This window comes from Nannospalax galili, unplaced genomic scaffold (genome assembly GCF_000622305.1).
Source record: "Nannospalax galili isolate Female #2095 unplaced genomic scaffold, S.galili_v1.0 scaffold972, whole genome shotgun sequence".
Classification (NCBI taxonomy): Eukaryota; Metazoa; Chordata; class Mammalia; order Rodentia; family Spalacidae; genus Nannospalax; species Nannospalax galili.
The window spans coordinates 550,960-559,322 of NW_008330318.1; positions in this window are offsets into that span (position 1 = coordinate 550,960).

Genomic DNA, 8,363 nt, shown 5'->3' on the forward strand with positions numbered 1-8,363 from the left:
AGAATCATCTCTTTCTGTCAACAGCTACTGCCAATAGCTCCCCAGTTAGGGATGGGGCATCCAGGTAGAAATGCTGAGTAAGAGGGTAGATAAGTTTGAAGTTTTGGGGGTACATCTCAGTCACAGGTGTAGGTGAGAAACTTGTTTTCCTATATGTACTTATTAAAGTTTTAAGAGTGCCAGAAATTGCACAGTGTACAGCATGTGCAGGCCAAGAATGGGGCCTAAAAAATGCCAATCTTTTAAAAGTCAGTGCAGGGCTGGAAAGATGGCTGTTAGGAGCACACGCTGCTCTTGCAGAGGACTGGGGTTCAATTCCCAGCATGCACATGGTAGCTTACAACCATCCTTTAACTCCAGTTCCAGGGGGATCCGATGCCTTTTGGCCTGTGTTGGCACCAGGCATGCACATGGTACATGTACAGACATTCAGGCAAAACATTCATACACATAAAATAAGTCGCTGACTATCTAACTAACTAAATAGATAACTAGAGTTCAGGCCACATCTTACCCAGTCTTTTATAATATCTGCAATGGATGAGCTTAAGTATTCACTTTTGGTGTTTGGGTGATGCTGACAGCAGAACAGGAGGAAGGCAAATGGTCTTTCAGGAGCATTGGAGTCTTTTTCCTTTCTAACTTTATCATCATTGGGAGGCACATAATTATTAACTCCCTTTCATAGTCAGCTTTGACACTTTTGACTACTTCCTCAAAGTTCTATTTTTCCTTCCTGGACATGGTCTTCCAGCTCTGGAAGCATTTTTTAGAGAACTGGGTGAAACTGACCCAGAGTGTGGGTGTTTTTCCTCTTCTGCTGTTCCTGGTGAGTCTGTATGAAGAAGGCATAGAAGGACATTTTGTTCCCCAGCTTGTTGGGGTCTCCCTTACCAGTTGACAGAGCTGCAAATGCCCATCCTGCTTGGTGGAAGCCTAGGAGCCACAGCCCTGAAGCCTGATTGAAGTTTCTCTGTAGGGAGAAAAACCCGAGGAGCTTTCCCAAAGAAAAATTTTTACAATGAAAACATAAATATGTTCATTGGATTTGATAGTATGAAGTCTGAAGTCATTGGCAACTTGGGAACACAAATTGAAGTGGAAAGTGAAAGGTGACTGCTTCGTGAAAATCTGGCAGAGACTAAAAGGAACCCAATTACAGAGAATACTACAAGGTCAGTGTTTTTTTGTTTTTTGTTTTTTAAAGAAGAGAGGCTAAGGACTGCCTTATTGGCTAAAGAGAAGAATTGATACAAGCAACTATTTAAAAGAAGAGAAAGTTGGTAAGAGCTTAGAAGAAAAAAATGAAGGAGATGTATTAATGAATTTAATCTCAGGATGAAGTAAAGCATGGATGCTTGAAGGGGATTTAAAATGGCAGGCATTTATAGTGAATGGTCCCAACTGCTTTATTTAATTTAGTTAAACAGTAAGAGGTTATCAGTCTAGGAACTTGGCTTATATGACTATATTTTGTTTCTTTTTTTAATTTATTATTTTTGTTTTAGTGTATATTGCCTGCATGTGTGTAAGTGCACCCATGTCATGCAGGCCCTACGGAGGTCAGAAGGTGTTGGATTCCCCTGAAACTGGAATTAAGGATGGTTGTTAGCTATCATGTGGGTGCTGGGAATTGAACCTGGGTCCTCTGTAAGAGCAACCAGTGCTCTTAACCACTGAGCTATCTCTCTAGTCCCATATTTTGCTTCTTAAAATAATTTTACAGATTAAAATTTTATAACAGAATTAGGGAAATAATTCAGTGGCATTTACTATATTCACAGTGTTGTACCAGTTCTAGACTATTTTCATCTCCTCTACACACACATTTAGTTACAACAATGTTGTTATCTATCGTAAAAAGAAAAATGATTTTTTCACTATATTTTCTATGTTATGGTAGGACTTACTCATTTTTATTTTTTATTTCATTTTTTATTGAATTTTTGTGATTGTCATACAATATAGTTTGATGCTGTTTATATCCCTCCCCCCCACTGGCCCTACCCAATTTAATGTACTCTCATATGTACATATATGTATATATAACACATATATGTATGCACATACGTATATATAACTCATATATGTATTTGTATGTATGTATGTATGTATAAAGCTCAGCCTATAGAATCTGATTTGTGTCCCCAAATGTACTTAAGTATGGGTCCATTCACTAGACCCACCAAGAGTTCCATTCCTGTAAGACATTGTCTTTCCCCCTCCCAGCAGCAATCGAAGTTCCTTAGGTTGGGCTGGAATTTCTTACCCACTTTCCCATGTCTATGCTGGGACTTTTTCTCATTTGAGCTTACATGGGACCTGGACATGCTGTCACCATTGCTTCTGAGATCAGATGAGTAATTGATAAGTGGGCTATAGTTTATTGGTAAGTCTGTTTTGTTGTGTCATCAACCCTCTTTGTCTCTTAAAATATTTCCATTTCTCCTTCCTCAATGATCCCTGAGCCTTGGGAGGCAGAGGTTTGAAATGGATGTCCTTTCCATGGATAAGCACTCTGCAGCCTCCTGTTCTCTGCACATTGGCCAGTTGTGGGTTTCCGTATTAATCACCATTTACTACGTAAGGAAAGTTCTCTGGTGAGAGTTGAGAGATGCATTCATCCTATGTGTAGAGGTTGCAATGAAGATGAAGGTAAGGGTTAAGCATCTCACAGACATTTGTTCTCTGCATTTTACCAGTTTGGAACTCTGTAATGGTCTCCATCTGTTACAAAAAGAAGCTTCTTTGATGATGGGTGAAAGGTACACTTGTCTGTAAATATATTTGGAATATGTTTCTATATGCACATTTAGAATAAAGTAAGAAATTATGTTGATCTAGGCAAAACTACATTTTTCTCTAGGATCTATGATATTTCCAGCCATGTGTGCATTTTTTTCTATGCTTACAGTACCAGGCATGAGTTCCCATCCATTGAATGGGCCTTAATTCCAATTAGACAGTTGTTGGTTACCCCCAAGACAAAAGTGCCACTACTGAACCAATAGCAGTAGTTTGCTGAGTCAGTCATTGTTGTTATTAGGCTTCACAGCTGGGTAGGACCATTGATTTGTTTTCTCCCTTGGCAGCTTATATAGTATCCTTTGATAACATGAGAGCTAGTCTTTGGGGAGGAGGCTTCCAGGTCAGTTTCAGCTCCATTGCTCCAAGGCCTGTGATTGAAGTATGTCCTGTGTTTAGTAATATGGTCTTACCTTCAAGTTCTGGGAGGCAATCAAGTGCTGTGGCAATAATCTGTATTATTTTGGGAGTCTCTTGGACTACCCTGACCAGCAACTCAAAAGTGACACTGTGTTTTTTGTTATATAGTCTTCAGCTATACACATGCACTCCTGTATTTATTGTATGTGTATTTATCAGTAGGCTTCAGAACTAAAGCATTTCCCTTTGGCTTTTCATATTATTTAATCATTATCTCTCCTCTTACTTCCCATGTATAACCTTTTCTACTCCCTCCCTAGTTAAAGTACTCCTATTTTCCCCTTAATAATACCTGCCTCCTACTATACCCCTCTCTCAAGCTCCTTCTTTCTCTTTATCTCATGGTTCTTTTCCAGTTTCCTGGCTTTTGTGGTTATGTCAGGATATATACTCACATATAAAAATTTGGAGCTAAGATCCACAAGTGAGAGAAAACATATGTCACTTACTTTTCTGAATCTATGTTGCTTTACTTAGTATAACAGTTTTTAGTTCCATCCATTCACCTTCACATTTCATGATTCTGTTTTTCTTTACCATTTTGTAAATGTATCACATTTTCATTACCCATTCATCAATTGAGGGGCATTTAGATTGTTTCCATTTCTTGGCTATTGTGAAAAGAGCAGCAACAAATATTGCTGTGTAAGTATCTCTGTAGTAGGATGAATTTATTGGATATTTGCCAAGGAGTGATATGACCGGATCATTATGGTAGATTTATTTTGTTTTTAAAGAGTTTTCCATACTGATTTCCACAGTGGTTGTACCAGTTTGTAATCCCACCAACAGTGGATGAGGTTCCCCTTTCCCCACATCCTCACCAGCATTTGGTGTCATTTGTTCTCTTATTCTTAGCCATTCTAACTGGGGTTAGATGAAATCTTAAAGTGAGTTTGATTCGCATTTACCTAATTACTAAGGATGTTGGACACTTTTTAAGGTGTTTCTTAGCCATTTTTATTTCTTCTTTTGAGAGCTCTTTGTTCAGATTCATAGCCCATTTTTAAACTAAGTCATTTGTTTTCTTCTTTCTTTTTGAGTTCTTTGTATATTCTGGATATTAATCCTCTGTGGGATGAATAGAAGGTAAAGATTTTCTCACATTTTGTAGGCTTCCTCTTTACTCGATTTGTTGTTTCCTTTGCTGTATGGAAGCTTTTTCATTTAGAGATGTCCAATTTGTTAACTGTTGACCTTAATTCCTGAGCAACTGATGTCCAATTTAGAAAATCCTTTATTGCACCTGTATCTTGTAGGGTACTGCTGATGTTTTCTTCTAACAGTTTCAGCATTTCAGGTCTCACATTGAGGTCTTTGATTCATTTGGAGTTGACTTTTGTGAAAGTGATAGGTATGGGTCTAATTTCATTCTTCTACATGTGGAGGTCCAATTTTGCCAGCACAACTTGCTGAAGACGCTGTCTTTCCTCCAGCATGTATTCTTGGTACCTTTGTCAAATATCAGGTGTCTGAAATTGTGTGCACACTTGTTTAGGTGTTCTATGTTTTTGTTCCATTGATCTACAAGTCTGTTTTTGTGCCAATGCCATGCTGTTTTTAAGATTATGGTTCTGTAATATAGATTGAGGTCTGATATGGTAATCCCCCTGGCTTTGCACTTTGTCCTTGGGATTGTTTTGGCTAACTGGAGTCTTTTGTGTTCTATATCAATTTTAGGAGGGATTTTTTTTTTATTTCTGTGAAGTATGTCACAGGGATTTTGACTGCGATTACAATGAATCTATAAATTGCTTTGGTAGAACGATCATATTCACTATATTGATTCTACCAATCCATGAGCATGGGAGGTCCTTCCATCTCCTTGTCTTTATCTCTTCAAAGATTTTTTTTAAAGCTTTCATTGAATAGGTCTTTAATATCTTTGGTTATGTTTATCCATAGATATTTTATTTTTGAGGTTATTATGAATAGAATTACTTATTTTTTTCCTAAAATACATTTTTTTATTAATTCTTTGAGAATTTCATACATATGTACAATGCATTCTGATCATACTCAGCCCCCTTCCTAATTCCTCCCATAACTCCTCCTAGATTTACTCCCTGCCTCACAGTCCCCGCCACCTTCATGTCCTCTTTAATAATCCACTAAGTCCAATTTGTGCTTCCGTATACTCATGAGTGTTGAGCCATCTGCTGGCACATGGTCAACCTACCAGTGGCCATACCCTTAAAGTAAATGGACTTTCCTTTCTCTAGAAGCCATCAACTGTCAATAGCTCCTCAGCTAGGGGTGGGGATTCATGAAGCCTTCCCTGACTTCAAGTTGGCATACTGACTGGCTTGATCATGTGCAGGCAACCACAACTGCTGTGAATTCGTGAGTGCAGCAGGCCTGTAATGTTCAGAAGACCTGGTTTCTCCCCAACTTCTGTTTTTTACAGTCTTCTCATCCTCCCTTGTGTGATGGTCCTTGAGCCTTGACGGTAGGGGTTGTGAAATAGATGTCCCATTTGTGGCTGAGCACTTCACAGACACTTATTCTTTGCCCTTTGACCAGTTGTGAATTCTTGTGTTAACCATCATCCACTGCACAAAGAAACTTCTCTGATGTGATCTGAGAGCTGCATTAATCTAAGAGCAGAGAAATATGAATTTAGAGGGCAGTTTGATATTAGATTTATTTAGCAAAATAATGGAGTAGGTTCATCTCTGGGGCCTATGAGCTTCCTAATCATGGGTTTTTAATCAGATTTTCAGTACCAGACATGCATTTCCTCCCACAGAGTGGGCAGTGGGCTTTAAATCCAATTAGAAAACAGTTGGTTACCCCCATAACATATGTGCCACTCCTTTCCATGGGCATATGTTGCCATGTGGTCATTAATGTAGATCACAGGGTTCACAGCTGGGAAAAACTCTTGATAATTCCCCCTCCCCCAGCAGACTGCATCTGCATAGCATCTTCTAGTACTATGAGAGCTGGCCAGCAGCGGGGAAGCTTCCTGGCAAGATCATCTCGATTTCTTCATGTCCTGTGACCAACATGTGTGGTATCTTCAGGAGTAAGGTTTAACTATCAAGTTCTACATGTCACCTATTCTTGTTTCTTTGCCTTTTTATGCAAATTCAGAATAAGTTTGTTGATGTTTTATCATGAAAAAGAGCTCATTTGCCTATATTATAAGAAGAGAAGGGAAAATAACTGTTCTCGATATTTTGGGTTGTGTGTGTGTGTGTGTGTGTGTGTGTGTGTGTGTGTGTGCATAGGGTATGGTGGTATTTGGAGTCCTAGGTACATACGTGGCATATATATGTGCATGCTCATGTGTCCATTTGAGCATGTGCAGAGGACAGAGGAGGATGGTGTGTCCTATGCTACTATTCTAACATCCCCTTGAGACAGGGTTTCTCACTGAACCTGAAGATCACCATTTACGGTAAACTGGCCAGCTAGTTGGCCTCAGGGATCCACTTTTTATAGCTTTTGGCATACAAGTCTGTGCTTCTTTTGTCACATTCACAAAGTATCTCATAAAGTAATTCATTTCTTTGCAATTATTGTGTGTTTAATGTGGCTTTGCAACTCCTCAATTATCTTAGAAATGTGCTTGATATTTCCTGTGTATTGATCTTATATCTTACAGACATGTTTGACTCATTTGTAATTTCCACAGTTTTTGTTTATGTCTTCCATGACATGGGAATTTCATATAGGCATATAAGCAAGCATATAAGGTGTATTGATTAAATCCATGCCTGCTCCCTCCCCTCCAACTCCTCCCATATCTCCCCATCACGTTTTTCTCATAACCTCATGTACTCCTTCTTCTTCTTTTATTTTAGTGGGGCTTTTTGCTACTCTAACATTCCCTCATCTGAAAAGGTAACTCTAAAATCTTTTAAGGATTAGATAAGAGCTCCTAAATATTTTTGACATTTTTTGCCTTTGGAACAGGGTATGTTGCTAAAAGGCCCAATGACATTTTGATTTTTAGCAAAGAAACTGGCTACTTTTCTTTGGAATTCCTTTCGCCTGTTCTTATCATGCCATCTTCTGAAAAGGTTACCCAAATTCCCAATATGGAATACAGACACCAACCACTCTGGCTTCTTCCATGCTGAACAGGGATGCAGGGTGAAGAAACTGGAGTACTAATCTATCTAAAAGACTCCCAATTGCAAATCTGTTGTCCCTAAGGAGGAAAGAAACTCCTTGACTCATGAATGGGAGATGTGAAGGAGAATTTGAGGCAAGAGTAATTAGCATTACAAGTTCTAGAAAGGGAACTAGAAAAAAGTCAGAACAGGGCAAGTTTCAAATATTCGTATGAGAGTCCACTGGAATTTCTTCCAAGGCCAGACTTGAGAGAGATGGATTCAGGATTTGGTTTCAGGCATTTTGATAGCTGTTGGAGTGGTTAGAATCAGTGTCAGTTCCCTCTCAAAGGCTTCTAGAAAGGGGAGAAAACAAATTTGGCCATCATTTTAGAACAATAGCGTGTTGTCGCCCATAACTACAGGTGGGCACTACAGTAATGCAGAAAAAGATTTGAAGTCTTACATCTGAGGAGCACTTTCTGATTCAGAACAAAACCATCAATGAGAAATAATTGTCTAAATAACTTTTTATATGGACTTAAGCCTAATGTCTGAGAAGTGTAATCCCTTGAACTCATAAAGAAATATACTGATCACGTTACGCTTTGGTCATACTTTCCTTTTGGGTGTTTAAGACCATAGAGTTTTCCCAAATAAATCAATATATATTTATACTTAAGATCGTTTGAGAACTGTTCCTCAGGGGTTACACAGGTTTGGGAGGAGTCTAAGCCCATAGAGGTCCATCTATGTGAAGATAAATCAAAGGTCCTGCTGGAAGCATGGAGGAAATGTTTCCTCTGAGTTGACCCTCCTCTTTGTAAACTGGACACTAGTTCAAGTCCATTTCATGTGGTCTCTGTGTCCTCCCTGAAAAAGAGGACATGTAGATGACTCACCACAGTTACAGGACATTTTGAGAGATGTTCCATAGTCCTCTGGAACTTAGTCAACCTTGGAGGGCAAAGGGCAAAAACTGTCCTTTGTGTCCCTCTGACCACATTAGTATAGGCCTCAAAGTATGGCTGTTAAACATCCAGTAAGGTTAGTTCCACCAGTCTGGTACTTTTAATT